The sequence below is a fragment of the Leguminivora glycinivorella genome, chromosome 2, assembly GCF_023078275.1.
Source record: "Leguminivora glycinivorella isolate SPB_JAAS2020 chromosome 2, LegGlyc_1.1, whole genome shotgun sequence".
NCBI lineage: Eukaryota > Metazoa > Arthropoda > Insecta > Lepidoptera > Tortricidae > Leguminivora > Leguminivora glycinivorella.
In genome coordinates, this window is record NC_062972.1 from 3,683,500 (window position 1) to 3,701,887 (window position 18,388).

At 35.3% G+C, this 18,388-nt stretch overlaps 1 protein-coding gene across 3 annotated transcripts in view; it reads right to left on the bottom strand.

The window, feature by feature from the left end:
• The window catches only part of LOC125240394 (neuropeptide CCHamide-1), a 94,163-nt gene extending 76,142 nt beyond the window's left edge, over positions 1–18,021 (bottom strand). Inside the window, exons 1-2 of one of the 3 annotated variants that reach the window (XM_048148292.1) lie at positions 17,986–18,004; positions 15,083–15,145 (exon numbers count right to left, since the gene is read on the bottom strand). The gene's annotated coding sequence lies outside the window, so the exon portion shown is untranslated. Of the gene's footprint in view, positions 1–15,082; positions 15,146–17,985 lie in introns of those variants that run through there. The other 2 variants (XM_048148291.1, XM_048148295.1) reach the window with 2 other exon arrangements.
• Positions 18,022–18,388: the final 367 nt, after the last annotated feature.

The window sequence follows — 18,388 nt, forward strand, 5'->3', positions numbered from 1 at the left end:
TTGTTACAATATACCTACCTAATAAAATTTTCATAAATATCAAACTAATAAATATGATTTTAAAATCGGCCCACTTTTCAATTTAACAATTAAGAAGAAGGAAAATTTGCATTTTACAATTAATAATCTCCTCGAAAGCTTCAATATTGTTTATCAAAGAACACACAAAATCAGGACGCTAAAATATTAATCGCGAAATTGAATTATTTATGAATAGAGCTCCTGAATTAATTTATTTGCCATTAAATATGATACTATTTTACTTATAAACGTTTATTATTGCTAAACGTAATTAAGGAAATATTAATTTGTTTACTTTGGTTAAATTAACTTTAATGTATGCAGTAAAAGAAAAATACGGTCAACTTATTTGAATCATAGGTTATTCTAGAACCCTGTCGTAATGACACCGTGCTTTATTTGCCATAGAAGTCAATTTGACGTTTATTGTAAAAAGGTACATTGGCTTGGTTGGTCAATATTGGTTTACCGTACAAGCAGAATAGTTATACTACGTATTACAGGTGAATATTTTTGTTATACTTCTAAAATGTAGTGTTACAAACGCAAGCAAATAAATGAGGTTGTTTCCTTTCAAATTACAGTCGGATATCCTATCCTAACTATTTGCGGGAACTAACATAGTCTAATGAGTTCAAATAGACGATACCCCGCGAGACGAAGGTACAATAGAAGTTTGCCTATTATCAAGATTTCTTAAGTTTCCCTAGACTTATTCCCTAAGGAGGCCTAGTGACAATGAGCTATGGGAAATGAAGACTGACATTTAGGCCATTTGTCGCCACTGTTACCGCTAGCTGTCATTGTAAAATCCATTATTTTTTCAAAGATTTATTTATTTCTTGGCAACATATGCTGGCCCGTGACGTGAAACGAAATCTAAACGCCGAAGAAAGTCTGGCTCTGTCGCGCCAATACGCAAGAGCGATAGAGATAGACAGCTACGAATGAGATATTATTCGTGAGAGTTTGTGCATTAGGCTATGCCCCTGTACAGCCATGTTTACGGCGAATCGGCGGTTTTTGTAATGGCGACATCTGATAATTACCATAGGGTATTTTTTTAAATAGTTCATTACATTTTAGGTTCGATACAGGGACAAAAGTAGTCTCTATGATGGTTAGATCGCAGGAGTTGAGTTCGAGCTTCTCGCGTTGTTCCTAGCCTCGTAAGGCCCAATGTATAAGTACATCACACTATTCATAGTTGTTGCAAACTAATTTGAATCTTTCATGAACTAAATAAAGTAGAATTTTCATTGTTACATTGATTTTTGAAACTAAAGAAAATCTTACCAATTTACTTGCTTGCAACCTTGTTTATAAGGTTCAAATTCAAAATGGGAAATCTAACTGTGGTGGGCCTTACGAGGCTATAATTATGTGCTGTGATAACGTGTGTGCTTTTTAGGGTTCCGTAGTCAACTAGGAACCCTTATAGTTTCGCCATGTCTGTCTGTCCGTCCGTCCGTCCGTCCGTCCGTCCGTCCGTCCGTCCGTCCGTCCGCGGATAATCTCAGTAACCGTAAGCACTAGAAAGCTGAAATTTGGTACCAATATGTATATCAATCACGCCAACAAAGTGCAAAAATAAAAAATGGAAAAAAATGTTTTATTAGGGTACCCCCCCTACATGTAAAGTGGGGGCGGATATTTTTTTTCATTCCAACCCCAACGTGTGATATATTGTTGGATAGGTATTTAAAAATGAAGAAGGGTTTACTAAGATCATTTTTTGATAATATTAATATTTTCGGAAATATTCGCTTCTAAAGGAAAAAAAAGTGCGTCCCCCCCCCCCCTCTAACTTTTGAACCCTATGTTCAAAAAATAAGAAAAAAATCACAATAGTAGATCTTTATAAAGACTTTCTAGGAAAATTGTTTTGAACTTGATAGGTTCAGTAGTTTTTGAGAAAAATACGGAAAACTACGGAACCCTACACTGAGCGTGGCCCGACACGCTCTTGGCCGGTTTTTTTATTTTTACTGTGTTTTTACTAAAATTATAAATCTTATACCGAATTTTAATTGAATGATACGTAAGGAAACAGTTACCCCTCTTTTGCTTCATCGGCGTTCGTATCAGATCAATTATTAACACGCTCACGAAACGAAACGTTAGTAGATGTCTATCTCTATCGCTCTTGCGTAACACGCTCACGAAACGAAACGTTAGTAGATGTCTATCTCTATCGCTCTTGCGTATTGGCGCGACAGAGCCAGACTTCCTTTCACGGCGTTTCGTTTTCGTTTCGAGTCGGAGAAATGCCATTCGGCTACGCACCCTGATCCCTTCAATGAGCAGTTATTGTGGCCAATATACAATAGGCACCTATTAGTTATATTTTACGAAACAGTGCACCGTCTAATTATGAATACGGGTTCGATCCCTGTTTGATTCTTGTCCCACAAACACTACACGTGTATCTTGGAATTATTTTGTTTCAAAAACTCGAATAAGGATTCCTACGGTATGACTCGCATAGGAGTTTTATTACATTGCGGCATTTGATGGCTGTGCAAAATTGTATGTAACCTCAACAGCCCGCAATGTAGTTAGAATCGCATGCGTGTTCGCACGCCGAATAAATGGTGCCGTAGCCGAAAGGCATTTCTGCGACGCGAAACGAAAACGAAATGCCGTGAAAGGTAGTCTGGCTCTGTCGCGCCAATACGCAAGAGCGATAGAAATAGATATCTACCAGCGTTTCGTTTCGTGAGCGTTTCGTCAACGTTTGTGCCATTCGGCTACGTACCTAGGCCTAGGGTCCTTTATAGGTTAGGTTAGAAGGTTAGTCAAAGTATAACAAGGCCCAGGCTCTGTTACTTGTTTGAATCGATGAATCGCTCAATCGAATATCAGCAATATAGGTATAATTGTGACATTGAAAAAGACAGTGTAACCTTTTGTTTGGACGACAATTAGTTAAGTCATAGTGATAACTAATACTGTTTTCTGCATTATGTAATTGCTGTTAGCTCAAATCCGTTTTTAAATAAAATAAAACAGCTGTTTTATTTCGACAAAATTTCAAAAATAAGTAACATAAAGTAATTATTTTAAATTTTCTGTAAACTCTCCGAAGACTATTAATTGTGTGACAGACAGAATACAATGTCAACAACATTATGTCATATTCAAAATCATATTTAAAACATTGTGATTCCTTATTTATAACATAGGGGATGGTGGTCCAATGCGGACATAGTGCCCAAAGAGGACACTGAACTTATAACTTTTTTTTTTTTTCAACTTTCCCTTAAAGTGCTCCCTTTAGACTACCTTCCCCTGCACAGAAGAGTGAATGAACCTGCATGAATATTAAAAACAACAAAAGTGCAGAAAAATATCAAGGAAATTGCAATATTTCTCATTGTTTTGTCATTTGCAAGCCTTTTTCAATTCAACCTACAATTCCAATTTGACAGTTACAACAATGGCAATAGGCAAACTCTAGCAATCAAAACCCAAGAGAAAAAGCGTTTAAAAGGCAATTTGCCCGCTCAGAACGCTCAGCGTCCATTGAAACCGCAAAGCATCTGCATCTTTGCGAGTTCCATTCACATCCACCTTGTCACGGTAGCGGACATGCAAATGTATTGTCGGGATAAACGCAGCTCCGTCTGTGTTGTGAGGCACAGGCGGTAGCGGTTTTGAAGACGAGTTAATGCAGTAAACAAGTTGAGAATAGATGTACTTTATAGGAATTATTAAATTTTTTTGTGTTGTTTTTTTATTGCACTCATCCAGTTAAGTTGGTCTACTCCGTGGCTAAGTTGGTCATAGCGACTGCACCAAAAATGCAGTAGGTTGCAGGTTCGAGTCCTGTCAGAGGTGTAAATTGTACCTATAATTTTTCCTTTAATTTAAACTTACAGTTTTTATTGTTCAAAGTCAACATTCATGATATGTGAAGTCTATATTATGATACCGTATAAGTAGGATAGTTTTCATTCTGGATGATGGGTTTCAATTTCAGTTCAGTGTCAAAAAGCTAGCATTATCGTTATCGTTATCGATTTAAAGAAAAACTTACTTTTTATGTATTACAGTACCTATAGCTCATTCGCTACACACCGTTGCGATAAACACGGAGCATTGGTCCAAAGTTGTGTCATTCTTCTAACTTCAGTTCAGTTTTAAAAATGTCGTTTTTTGTTGAAAAAATTACACTTTTGACATTGACAGGCCGATTCAAATGTAGATAATCTTCGGAATAAGTATGTCGTACACGTTTATAATGCAACTTTTTGTGCCGTTACCTCAGCTACCTCTCATGACTTGATCGTGCTTCTTTACCTATTATGATCTTTTATGCTTTTTGTTCCACGGAGATGTGCACTGATAAAAGACTGTATCGCTGCGATTTATTTTATGCCATAACTGTTTTAATCTCGCGACTTATTTCATTTGGACATGTTGCAACTTGTTACAATTCTTCTGTTGTATTCTAAGCAGATTTCTTTGTTATCATAAGATATTTTGTCGCTATTTCTGTAATATTGGTTGTCAAAATATATTGTCTAATTAAAACAAATAAATATAATCGTAATTTAACTAGCAAATATTTAAATTCAAAGCTTTTTTTTTATTATTAAATATGAACCTACTAATATTTTTGTTTATAAGGCCTCAAAACATGTACGAAAGAATCAAAATAAATGTTAAATTAACAATTTATCTCATCCGTTTAATTCTGTAACCGAGTGGGATAACGTTGTAAAATAGGTACCACCCGAAAAAGTGCAAATTATTTGTTTACATTTATTTAATATGTAAAAAAACTAGTTACATGTAACGTAAGTCACTGTTTCCGCGTATCAGAAAAAAAAAAACTTGTTTCTCTGTCTGGGACGTAGAAGGGGTTTCAGTTGCCCGAAAGCTACCAAGAGAATTTATAATTTACACATTCCTTTGGCGTCCATAGAAAGGTATTTAAATAATTACTAATTATTTACCAAAGGAAGGAACAACAATATTACTTCATCTGAAGCTTCGCATAGTGGGTGGTACTAAAATATTATGAAATTGTTCCTAATTAAAACAATAAAGCAAAATTAAAGAGGAATTTTTGATCTAACGTAAACCATGTTTATTAGAAAACAAATAAACATCAAGCCGCTCAAATTTGAATATTTTAAGCTAAGATATATATTAGTTTTTACTGGTGATTTCTTTTGTTATAATTTGAAACTATAATTTATAAATAAAAAATATTTTTAATATAATATTATTTGGGCCAATGACGTTTTGTAATAACGATTGTAGACAAATAAGGATTTCGTACCTCTATTTACATTATACTTGATGTCATGGGAAGTTAGTTTAGTTAAACTGTACCATTATGAATACTCTCTGTAATTTTAGGTACTTAAAAAACCCTAAAATAGTTATTTGTTTTACAAGGGGGCAAAGCAGTTGTTTAACCGCACGTGCCAATATTGATAGAGCGAGCGAAAGATTCCAATATTGAACCGCGAGCGCTGCGAGTGGTTCAAAAAGTGGAATCTTGAGCGTTGCGAGGGTTCCAAGGCACGAAGGTTAAACAAACTTTGCCACTGAGTGAAACACAAATTTTTTCACCACAGCTATGCGAACAAAATACCTACTATAAAACATCAAACTAAATCAAATCTATCAATCGATTCTATATTTATGATTCAAAATCATCAATTGTAAATTCTACCGGTCACCTTATGACATTAAGGTAAGATTATGTATGAAATTACTTTGCACTCTTGTGGATAAAATGCAATTTTGCTATCTGTTTTCAAATAGCAAAGTAAACAACAGTTACAACATTAACCAACCAAATTGATCTGTCACCGAGTGACTAGCCTTCTTATTTGGTCGTCTAATGTTCTCAGTTTTTAAAGTTCAGTTTTTAAAATTAAATGGCTTCAGTCCATTGGGACTATTTCGCCAGTGTCAAGGTGATATGAGCTAATATTAGTAATTTTTGTACGGTAAGTACGACATTGTACGGTGACTTAGCACTTGTAAATTGATAGCTAGATTTTACAAGAGCACGTGGACTACCGGCCGTTTACGACAAAAAAGAGGCTAAACGCGTTTCGAGAACAATTCTTCATCAGCTTCTCACTACACCATTAGTTTACTGCATAATACGCTATCAATATTACACTTTAAACAACATTAATGAGTAAAAGAAAAATAAATTATTCACGACACGAAACCGCTATGATGGCGTCCCAACCGGAAGTCGTCTAATGTTCTCAAGCTCCTTAAACCTTTCGAGGGTAGATTTTGTTTACATTGAGACTAAGTATAGTCACATTAAAAAAAAATCAATCACATTATTGATTATTTTACTTCATTTATTTCAAAACTATATTAATAGTAATATATAATTTACTATACTAATAGTCCCTGTTATTTTTCATCGTGCACTTACTAATAAATAATCAACTGCGACATCACACATGAAAGAAATGTGATTGCTAAAAGGATTACTGCTTCAACACAATCAACTTAATTAAATTGACACAGAACTAGGTTTAAATAATATTGAACAACTTTTCTTTGTAGGTGTTATACGTTATTAATAGAGTAGTAAATAACATACATGCATACTCACACTTGTATTTCCAGACGGAGGAGGCAGAGCACATAAAACTAATCAAGTTTCAGTGCCACTCATGCCAATTACGGGGTTCAAAACTAACAGATTTGAACTTCTGATTAGCAGAAACGTCTGCAATCGATGCCGTTAGGCTTAGAATAAATTTAAAAGTGGAAAATGTCTGCCTTGGGTGAGACTTGAACTCACGGCCTCTGGATCGATACTCCAGCGCTCTGCCAACTGAGCCACCAAGACTTCAACCAAGCCAGCGAAATTTTCCACTACTAAGGTCAATGGGACCCGTAGCGACATCTACCGTAAGAGTGTTAAACTTCTTAAACGGCAACCGGAGTTCCAAGTCATATTGGAAATTCACCAGTCACGATGCGCTAACCATGCTAAATTTTAACTTCTGATTAGCAGAAACGTCTGCAATCGATCCAGAGGCCGTGAGTTCAAGTCTCACCCAAGGCAGACATTTTCCACTTTTAAATTTATTCTAAGCCTAACGGCATCGATTGCAGACGTTTCTGCTAATCAGAAGTTAAAATTTAGCATGGTTAGCGCATCGTAACTGGTGAATTTCCAATATGACTTGGAACTCCGGTTGCCGTTTAAGAAGTTTAACACTCTTACGGTAGATGTCGCTACGGGTCCCATTGACCTTAGTAGTGGAAAATTTCGCTGGCTTGGTTGAAGTCTTGGTGGCTCAGTTGGCAGAGCGCTGGAGTATCGATCCAGAGGCCGTGAGTTCAAGTCTCACCCAAGGCAGACATTTTCCACTTTTAAATTTATTCTAAGCCTAACAGATTTGAGACAAAAGGCATGTTAGTTTATGTAAATAACAATTAGAACCTTACTAACTATTATAACTATAAAACGAGACACACATTTAACTATATACTGTTGTAGGTAAATTAGTATAATATTGTTTTGTGTAATTACATGAATAAAATAAATAAAGAAATAATCGACGGAAAGTCGCTTGTCTGTCGGTGTTTTACAGGTTGCACTTCGGGGAGTGCGCTCAAGAGCTACACGAGCTTATTCCACCGTCCCCATTCTACCATCGGACTCTTGGACGCACGGCCGGTTTCCATCCTTACTTGGTAGATATTCCGCGAATTCGCACTTAGCGCTTTGCTTCTTCTTTTCTTATGCGCACTGCCAAGGAGTGGAATTCCTTGCCGGCGGCTATATTTCCGAGCTCATATAACCCGGCAACCTTCAAGTCAAGAGTGAACAGGCATCTTCTGGGCGAGCTCACTCCATCGTAGGTCACGTCTTTGCCTTTGGCTAGTCTGTGGCCAAGAGTAAGCCCATTTATAATTAAAAAAACCGGCCAAGAGCGTGTCGGGCCACGCTCAGTGTAGGGTTCCGTAGTTTTCCGTATTTTTCTCAAAAACTACTGAACCTATCAAGTTCAAAACAATTTTCCTAGAAAGTCTTTATAAAGTTCTACTTTTGTGATTTTTTTTCATATTTTTTAAACATATGGCTCAAAAGTTAGAGGGGGGGGGACGCACTTTTTTTTCCTTTAGGAGCGATTATTTCCGAAAATATTAATATTATCAAAAAACGATCTTAGTAAACCCTTATTTATTTTTAAATACCTATCCAACAATATATCACACGTTGGGGTTGGAATGAAAAAAAATATCAGCCCCCACTTTACATGTAGGGGGGGTACCCTAATAAAACATTTTTTTCCATTTTTTATTTTTGCACTTTATTGGCGTGATTGATATACATGTTGGTACAAAATTTCAGCTTTCTAGTGCTAACGGTTACTGAGATTATCCGCGGACGGACGGACGGACGGACGGACGGACGGACGGACGGACGGACGGACGGACGGACGGACGGACAGACAGACATGGCGAAACTATAAGGGTTCCTAGTTGACTACGGAACCCTAAAAAAATAAGGTACCTAGGTGCATGTGTATTTGTGTAATGGATTATTTTTGATGAAAGTACTACACTAAAGCTTTGTTTTGTCTTCCCTATAAAAGATCTGAAGGCTGCCATATGCAGTAAAAAAAGAGATTAAAATGAACCAGCACTTTTCATAATAACTTTTTGTACTAAAATTGTTCATAAAAGAGCATTTAAGTAATTATTTAATTCGCTTTGAGTGAGAGAGTTACGCTATGAAAATGTGAAAAATAAAACTGAAGATTTGACCTGTAGGTGACTTCAAAAATTTGCTTATTCAGATACCTGTAAGTAAGAAAAATCTTCATAGCGTTAATAAAGTAAAATTTGGTCCTTTTTTTTTTCATGACAACACCGGTATTAGTTCAAAACATTTATTTACGAAACTTATTATTGCGACATTAAATAACGAAAAACAAAGTGTACCTACACTGTGCTTACCTAAGTACAATCACCGAAAAGTATGATGATTCATACATTCATACAAAAACGGATTCCGATTCAGATTCAATCGTTTATTCATGGTAACCACATAAATTATTTACATAAGTAATTTCATAATTACAAAAACAATAAGCCAAGAAAAAAAAAAGTATGTGGGGTTTACCACGAACTCCTGTATTATCATAACTTAAGTTCTGTTCATGTGAACATGTGCGGGTAAAGGCGACCGGTTTGTCTCAGTCGGTAATGATCCGCCGAATGTCATTTCTGCGACGTGAAGCGAAAACGAAACGCCGCGAAAGGTAGTCTGGCTCTGTCGCGACAATACGCAAGAGCGATAGAGATATCTACGAGCGTTTCCTTTTGTGAGCGTTTCGTCAGCGTTCGTGCCATTCGGCTACGGGGCCTGGGTTCGAATCCCGGTAAGGGCATTTATTTGTGTGATGACCACAGATATTTGTTCCCGAGTCATGGACGTTTTCTATGTATATACGTAATTGTATATTATGTTATCGCTGTCTGAGTACCTACCCACAACACAAGGCTTCTTGAGCTTACCGTGGGGCTCAGTCAATCTGTGTAAGAATATCCTATAATATTTATTTATTAAAAAAGGGCATCTTATGACGTCATGTAGTAGGTACTTACCACATTATTATAAGGTGTCGTTAATAACACAGTGAGAAGCGTTATCCGGAAATACAACATACATACAATCATACAATCACGCCTGTATCCCATAAAGGGGTAGGCAGAACACATGAAACTACTAAAGCTTCAGTGCCACTCTTGGCAAATAAGGGGTTGAAAGAAAACGAAACTGTGACATTGCAGTGACAGGTTGCCAGCCTCTCGCCTACGCCACAATTTAACCCATGTCCCATAGTCGCCTCTTCTACGACACCCACGGGAAGAAAGGGGGTGGTGAAATTCTTAACCCGTCACCACACAGGCACCGCACAGGCATCCGGAAATATCCCCCTATAAATCTATATGAAAGTGTAAGTGTAAAAAGGTAAATAACCTATAGAACGTAATACTGATACTGATTATCATATCAACCAATCGAGTTCATCTGAACGATGCTGCATAAGTACCTACTTTGTTTTGTAGCATGAGAGAGATCCGTCACAGATGTATTTTTTAAATGTTAATGTCAAAGTTACGTCAAAGTCTAGGAGGGGGAGGGAAAAGCCCCAAAGGTCCAGCAGTGGGACATCTTATAGGCTATAAAAAATCAAACGGAATCCTATGTAGTACGACCTGTGGTACGACTCACGGCTGACTCGTCGTCTGACTATTTCGAAGCCTGTTTCGAATTTTATGCGTCCAAAATTTGATCTTAATACGCCATTTGGATAGTATTGACATTTTTGACACTGTCATAATCTATAGATCGATATCCAGTATATCCCATCGAAAACATATATCTTAGGTTAAGTACAAAGCGCGAAACAGAGTGAATCTTTATTTTGAAATTGTATCCTTAAAATACTCAATTTAGAACATGCTCACTTTTCTGAAGTAGGTACTTTCTAATACTAGGAAGTACAAGCATAATAGGGATGAAATTGATATTATAAGGCCTGAGCTCCGAGACTATTACCTAGTTCACTGGCTCACATTTGTAAGCTGTATCCGATGACATTTTCCACCCATTCGTTTGTATGTTTGAACGGAACATTCAGCGTTGAGATTTCAAGATGAAAATAATGGTATTTTACGGAGAAAAATATAGTTTTAAGTGTAAGGAATGATTTTTTAAACGATCACTACCTAGTTGAAGGCTTACATTTTGAAATAGAACCTCGACAATGGTTTTTATTCCACAACATAACGTATTATTTTTTAAGACGTGTGATTTTCTTTAGCTATATGTAAATTCTCTTGTTTTTACTTTTATTTCTATTGTATGTTTGTGTTTAAATAAATATTATTATAACAGCTTTTATCCGCTTTTCTGGCCACCTACTTGCCAACATGGATATTTACACTCACTTTCAGAAATTATTTGAAAAGTTCACTTCATTTGTAGGTAATTAAAAAGTAGTCAAATAATGCCTAACGCGACACCCTAACGAGCTTGATCAATTGAGTCATGATTTAACAACACATTTAATTCCTCTGTTAGTCATTTAATTGACCGATTATTGCGGTGTTAATGGATGAGGGCTAAAGATATTTAGTCACGCTATTAAAATGTGTCACAGTAGGTAGTCGTAATTTTCTAACAAGTTAATGTGTTAACAATTAAAAGGAAAATAACACAAGATAAATTACACACTGTATAGAATGTAAATTCACTAAAATTATCAAGCCGATAAAGTTTGTTTGTCCCTTTCCGACGTATTGGTGTGATAGAAAGGGACACACGAACTTTATCGACATGATATGACTTTAATGTACATTTATGAATAAGGGGGTTAGAATTTTAGACGGTGTAGCACGGCGGTCGGAGCGGTGTAGCGGTTCGATTCCCAGCTTCACCACCAGTTGGGCATGATCGCTTTTTCTTTGGTGTATGATATCTATTTTAATTTATATTAAATGTTAGCATAAAAATAAACACGTGTTTCTGTGTATACTTGACTATCCTAGTATTTTCGATGCTGGCTGTACTATGTTCAATAATACCTTTCTAATAAATTAAAACCGAAAATAAATTACACATATGAAAGAAAAAGTGACCAAGGCCTAAGCTGGAATCGAACCAGCGTACTCTGCAATCGCGGCAGATGCCTATTTCCGCTCGGTCACCCAGGTCAGAGCTGCTGAGGTCGAAATTATCTCTCATATGAGTAATCTATACAAGGACTCGCACAAGATAAAATATTTAAGATAGCACAAGTTGAAATATTTTCAATAGAATATAATTTGACTTGTGTTCATTAGGACCTTTTTTATAATGAGTAATAGTTGATAGACACAAGGTTAGCTGGAAGAAATCCCTTAAAGGGATAAGTTTGCCTTTGTACTGTCTATCCTGTGTCATATTTTTGTTTTGTGTTTTGTACAATAAAGAGTTTATACATACATACATACACAAACAACTCGTACCATTTTCTCTTAGTTGTAAAATATTTCAATTTAGTACAACGGGCCTTGTTAGCGTGATCCACATTCGGCTCGCCGCTCAACCATATTCGTCCAACAATACGCTTCTAAAGCAAAAAAGCGAAAAATATAACATGAAAATGGTGATTCCTTCCTCACGTTCAAAAAGAAAAAATCAGATTGGAAGTCGGATTTTTGGTTTAAGCCTGAAAACTAGGTTTTAAAATTTACTATTGCACCGTCCATAGTTTTGATATAAAGCTGGAATAAAATGATAGTGCAACATTTTAGGATAGAAAAAAAAACATATATAATATATGTGATTAAACATATTAGATGGTTTTGTCATGAAATCTGAAAAGGCCGTAGGCCGACGTCAAGAAACGTTCGTAACTTTTTATGCAATCCAGTTCGGAATAGAAAGGGTCGATATCAGAAAACCCCTACTTAGTAAAGGGCTAGATTTGGGATATTCATAAGTTTCAAACTTTGGCTAAGCCAGACTATAATCTAATATATTTTTGTCAAAGATTCACAAGTTTTGGGAAACTCATTCTTATATTGAATAGTGAATTTAAAGTTACTATACTAGTAGTTTGTATTTTAAATGTTTTTTTTACATATTCTACCCGAACTGCGATTAAAGTAATACCTCAAGTTACTATGCGAAAAGTAAAGAATGAAGAATTATCCCTTATGAACAATCACTTAGTAGGTATATGTGTCGCAGGGATTTAGTCAAAGACGTTATATTATAATTTCACTAGTGAAATTTTAATTACACTGATTATTGTCAATCGTTTGCATTTCTCACAATTTAACGGGCTAGTTTCAGTGACATTATGATTTCACTAGACCGATACAGTGAAATTGTAAGACGGTGATAAATTGACAATAGCACTGGTTTGAGAAAGCCGTGATATTGTCAGACCGATCGCTGATTGGTCCGCTTTCGCGACTGATTACTTCTATGGACCAATCAGATCACGCGGGACTCCCACCACAAACATAACTCATAATAAACCTAGGTTTATTATAATAAATCACTTATGCGGTCCAGTGACATTACAATATCACTGAAATAAGCCCGTGAAATTATGCGAATCTTTCGTTATTGACAATAATCAGTGTAATTAAAATTTCACTAGTGAAATTATAATATAACGTCTTTGACTAAATCCCTGCGACATATGGATAAATCAAACACTGGAGCGTCCGCGGAAGGAAATTCTTTTTATGTCGCACAGTATGCGGTCATACGAATAGGTCCCTAGGCATGAGTTACCCCTTGACCAGTATGGCGGTAACAGTCGTTGCGAGCATTGTAGGCATAAAGCAATTTTATCGTTCTTGTACCGTGGGTTTTGACGTTTTAATAGTTATTTGTTTTACAAGGGGGTAAAGTTGTTGTTTAACCGCACGTGCCAATATTGATACGCGGACGAGCGAAAGGTTCCAATATCCACAAAAACTAGAATCTTGAGCGTTGCGATGATTTCAAGGCACGATTAACCTTCGTGCCTTGACAAACTTTGCCACCGAGTGAAACACAAAATTTTTCACCACACCAACACGAACAAAATAGTAACTATAAAGTATCAAATTGAGTCAAATCTATCAGTTTATTCAATATCTATGATTCAAAATCAACATTTCTAGATAAATTCTACCAGCTAGCAGCTTAAGACATGAAGTTAAAATTTGTATGAAATTAGTGTGCTTAAGATTTGGTTTAAAATAAATAAATAACAATAGAGTGTCCTTGAAATCACCAGCGCAACAAGTAGGTGCCTAATACTGTTGCAGTATCTTGTCGAATATATCCTTAAAATAGTTTATAAATAGCGAAAATAACTCATAAAACAATGCGTGTTCAAATGAGTAACATTTCACTTCACCGCTCTTTGTAACTTTCAGTTTTAATTCATATTAAAATGCGTATTTTGTGTATAATATTTGCATCAAATAAAAGGTACATGTCAGATGACGGATCACTTGCTAAAAGAAAGGTGTAACACAAACTAAAACAATTTTAGACATTTGAGTGAAAATTAATTATGTTTAACATTATGACATATTGTTTTAGGTCTGAAAGCTGAATTTTGGTGGAGTTATATAAAATTAATAGTTAAGAAATTTTATCTATTTTATTTGCAGAAAATTTTAATGGTTGTTTAGATTTAGTTTTAATTGCGCTTCATTTTGTTCGTTTCAAAATAAAGTAAAATATTCTTCGATATTTAAGGCAATTTTTCAAATTTTCCTGTTTCTGAAGTTATCCCGATGTTTATTACTTGAATATTGTCTTGACTTATCATCCTCATCAAAATGTAACAGTAATTTTATCTTAGGTTTAAAAATTAACAAAAACTTGTGGTTATCTCAATATGGAATCATGAAAAATACGAGTAGATACTGCCTAGTGGTCCAGACCCAATAAGTATGTATGTAAATTATATAAGTTACAATTTCATTAATTGTACCTATCCTGACTATCACTTGAAACTTTTGTATGAAAATAGGCAAGACGACTAAAAAAACTAATCAGTCCGTCAGATTATCAAAGAATTTTAGACACGTATTTTCTCGTAGTTTCTTTTTCTCGTAAACGAAAAATGACGACGGTACAGTGCGTTGAAGTTTCGCGTGACGTCACGCCTAGGTACAATTTTTACTTAGAAGTGACGTCACAAGCCCCCACTCCGGAAGTTTGACGCTCTATATCTTTGTATTTTATCATTAATTAGAAAAAGCGAAAACTGAAGTGAAGTGTTCAGTATTTTTGGACGATCTAACTGACGGACTAAACAAAATGCCATTTTTTATGTAGTCGTCATCCCTATTGTCCGTCTTACCAAATACTTTATCTGTTGTCATTACCTATAACTTATTATTCGCCTACTTGCCATGGTTGTCACCAGACAACTCAATGCTTTCCGACTTGGAACTCGCGATTGACAACTCGGACAGTTGGTTCTCTAAGGAATACACCTGTCCAATGTTTAATTTGTTATCATTGTTACTATCTAGCATAACTTACCTTTAAACAGTGTGTAATTTTAAACAGTCAGTAATTCTACTATTTTTGATGTTCCGCAAACACCTGTAGCCAATCGTAGTAGATTTTATTCGATCGTCAGAAGTTGTTAAGACAAATTAAATACATATTTGCTATTCCTATAAAGTTCATATTAATTAGGTCGTGTAATGCCTTTTAAAAAGCGTATTAACCGCATAGTTGGATATTTTTAACAGAACAGATAATAAATAAATATTGGGGGGCATCTTACACAGACCAACTTAGCCCCAAACTAAGCAAAGCTTGTACTATGGGTGCTAAGCGACGATATACATAGGTACTTAAATAGATAAATACATACTTATATACATAGAAAACATCCATGACTCAGGAACAAATATCTGTGCTCATCACACAAATAAATGCCCTTACCGGGATTCGAACCCAGGACCGCGGCTTAGCAGGCAGGGTCACTACCGACTGAGCCAGACCGGTCGTCAAGATATTAAGATAAATCATAATTTCCCGTAATACTTAGAATTCGTTCTTTATTTTTTTTTTAAATTAAGAATTAATGCAAAGCTCCAAAAATGAACCTGCGAAAAAACAAAATGGTCCTTAATTAATTTCCAATATACTGAATATAAGGTTTGATTAGATTTGTACGGAGATTGGATCTCTTTTTCTTTACGCGTGCCTCATTAATAATAATTACTCATTATTCTAATATACGAGTATATAAGGTGGTACCAAAATAGTCACGTATATTTTTACGGCTCCGTTCCTGGAGTATACAACGTGTGTATTCCATACCGGCGAAAATCTTAATAACGATTAGTATCGGACCTAAGGAGCCTCACTACATGGTTTTATTTTTTAATTGATGAGATTTTTTCATACATTATTATTCACTACGCAATGTATTATGTCCACATCATTTAGCGTACCTACCTAAACTTTATTACGACATGACGTCTATGTCATGTCAAATTAAGTTGGATGGTGTACATTGCTGCTTGGCCAGATTTAACTCATTAATTACTCTTAATTAATAACACGTTTTAACAAAATGATTATCCTATATGATTCGTATGATCAGATACTATAACGATACATTATTAGCCCGTAGGGAATCCACACGCTGTATTTATGTATGGTATGAAACATCATTAGTCTAGTTATGTATTTTTTTGTACAAAACTAGGAAACAAATTTGTAACGTTAAAACACCCTGTTAGTGTAATCATTTAATGAAAACTCATTGAACAGGTTTTAGTATCTCTTAACTGTAACTGGCCAGTATTTCCGCTAAACCACAATGACTTTAATACATACGTACAATTTATGGAGATTAGAAATATAAGGAGCGATAGCTTTATCAGAAATGCACATATAAAAGAAAAGATAGGTGCCGCTGCAATCGCAGGTGCATAAGGGTTTGACAATCTCTTTGCCTTCTCGGTAGTGACCCCGCCTACGGAGCAAGAGGTCCCGGGTTCAAATCCTGATGAGACCTTTTTTTATTTTTTTCTACTAATATTTTTCTTGAATTATTTTATTTTTTTAATGTCCAAAAATATTTTGTTTTGTTACAACTTTTCGAAATTTCATTCGCAAGACTTACAACATTACCGAATAATCCTAAGATGGGGAAACAATGTAAAAGGTCTTAAGTTAACATTTGTATGAATAAAACAATAAATAAATACAAATAAAATACACAAAAAGAAAATTAATGTATAAAAAAAAACAAAAAGCAAAAAGATCGCTGTCAGAATCGAACCCGAGAACATCTGCGTATGAAGCCAGCGCACTACCATGGGACTACGTCTTGACTTGCTCAGTTTGACGAAATTAGCCTAGAGAAAAGAACGTCTAATGTCATCTCACATCGCTGATCATTGAGCGAGACATGCGCTCCAAGCGGAGAGATTTGTAACTGCAATTACAAGGCCTCAGCCGGTCATTTTTGCGACTGTTCTACTTCGACAGACTTTCCTCCTTATCTCTAGTCTCCCTGGTACAATTGTTGATAGTGACATTAGAGAAAGTGTTAAACGTCTTTGTCAGGTTAATACATGGTGATTATTTTTAGATGAAAATAACATTTTTTTTTTGGTAAATGAACACAAAAAAAACATAATGAAAAGTTTTTTTAAACGTTCCTTAAAATATCCGTGACTATTTTGGTAACACTCTATATAACTAACCAAATTAGTAGGAGGGTAGGTGATCACAGATTTACATAGGTAATTACACCAACATGTCTTAGATTAAATTATTTTATCAGTGTAAATAGGAAGAAGTGTTATTTTTAGTGGGATTTCTCGAGACTGGACCTCTGAAGATTTATGTATATATAGCTGCCTATGTTTTATTTTCAGTTGTCATTTATTTTAATATTTCATACGATTTCACAATAACTTGTTTATTTTATAGTTTACTTTGTCCAAAAAATGTAACACAAAAATTTCAGATATGAGTCAAAATGGCTTAAGATATTCTAACTTTTGATATCCTAGTTTTGTATTATATTACATTTTGGAAATTGTTTTTCTGTGGCGGAGTTATTTAGCCGCTGATTTTTTTTTTCGTGCTCAAATAACGCATTTCACACAATCAATTAAATAACTTCGTGAAAGTCGGCTTTACCACATTTTTTTAAAAATAAGTACATGGTTTTAGTAAATTAATGAACTACTGCAATCAAACTTCAAACTCCGCTTTCGATCTCCACTAGAAAAGCGATCTTAACTTTTCCAAAAAAAGTTTTGACCCATTCGAACTTCGATAAACTTTCACAAAATACGAGAACAATAAAGTCCCCTATCTTTCAGTAAAAAAAAAGCTTTAAATAAACTTATCAGCCAGCCCTATAAATAACCTATCCGAAAGAAAAATAAATTCTGAATTCAAAAACTTACGTTTCAACCCGTTCACTCCTATCCAGCCAGCTCTGAGCGCGGAAAACAGGTATCTACTTGCCGCGCCGTAGCCGCCAAGGCTTTATATACTCACAGGCGTTTCGTCTGTTTCGCTTATGGGGTTTTGTATGAAACTCTTTAGTGACGTTTCACGTAGGTTGGCGTGTGACGTAATTGTTAAATATGAGCGTTTACTGGCCGTTTGGGAGTTTATTAAGAATGCTGGATTATAGTTCAATTTGGGGTTATGCTTCCATTTTATGGTTTTAAGAATATTTGAATACGGAATTCGGCAACGAAGAAGAAAAATAAAAATCTCATCATCGACTAACTGAGACGTATAATAATTCTTAACAATAAATTGTGAACTTCGTAACTAATATTTAGATAAAACCGGTAAATT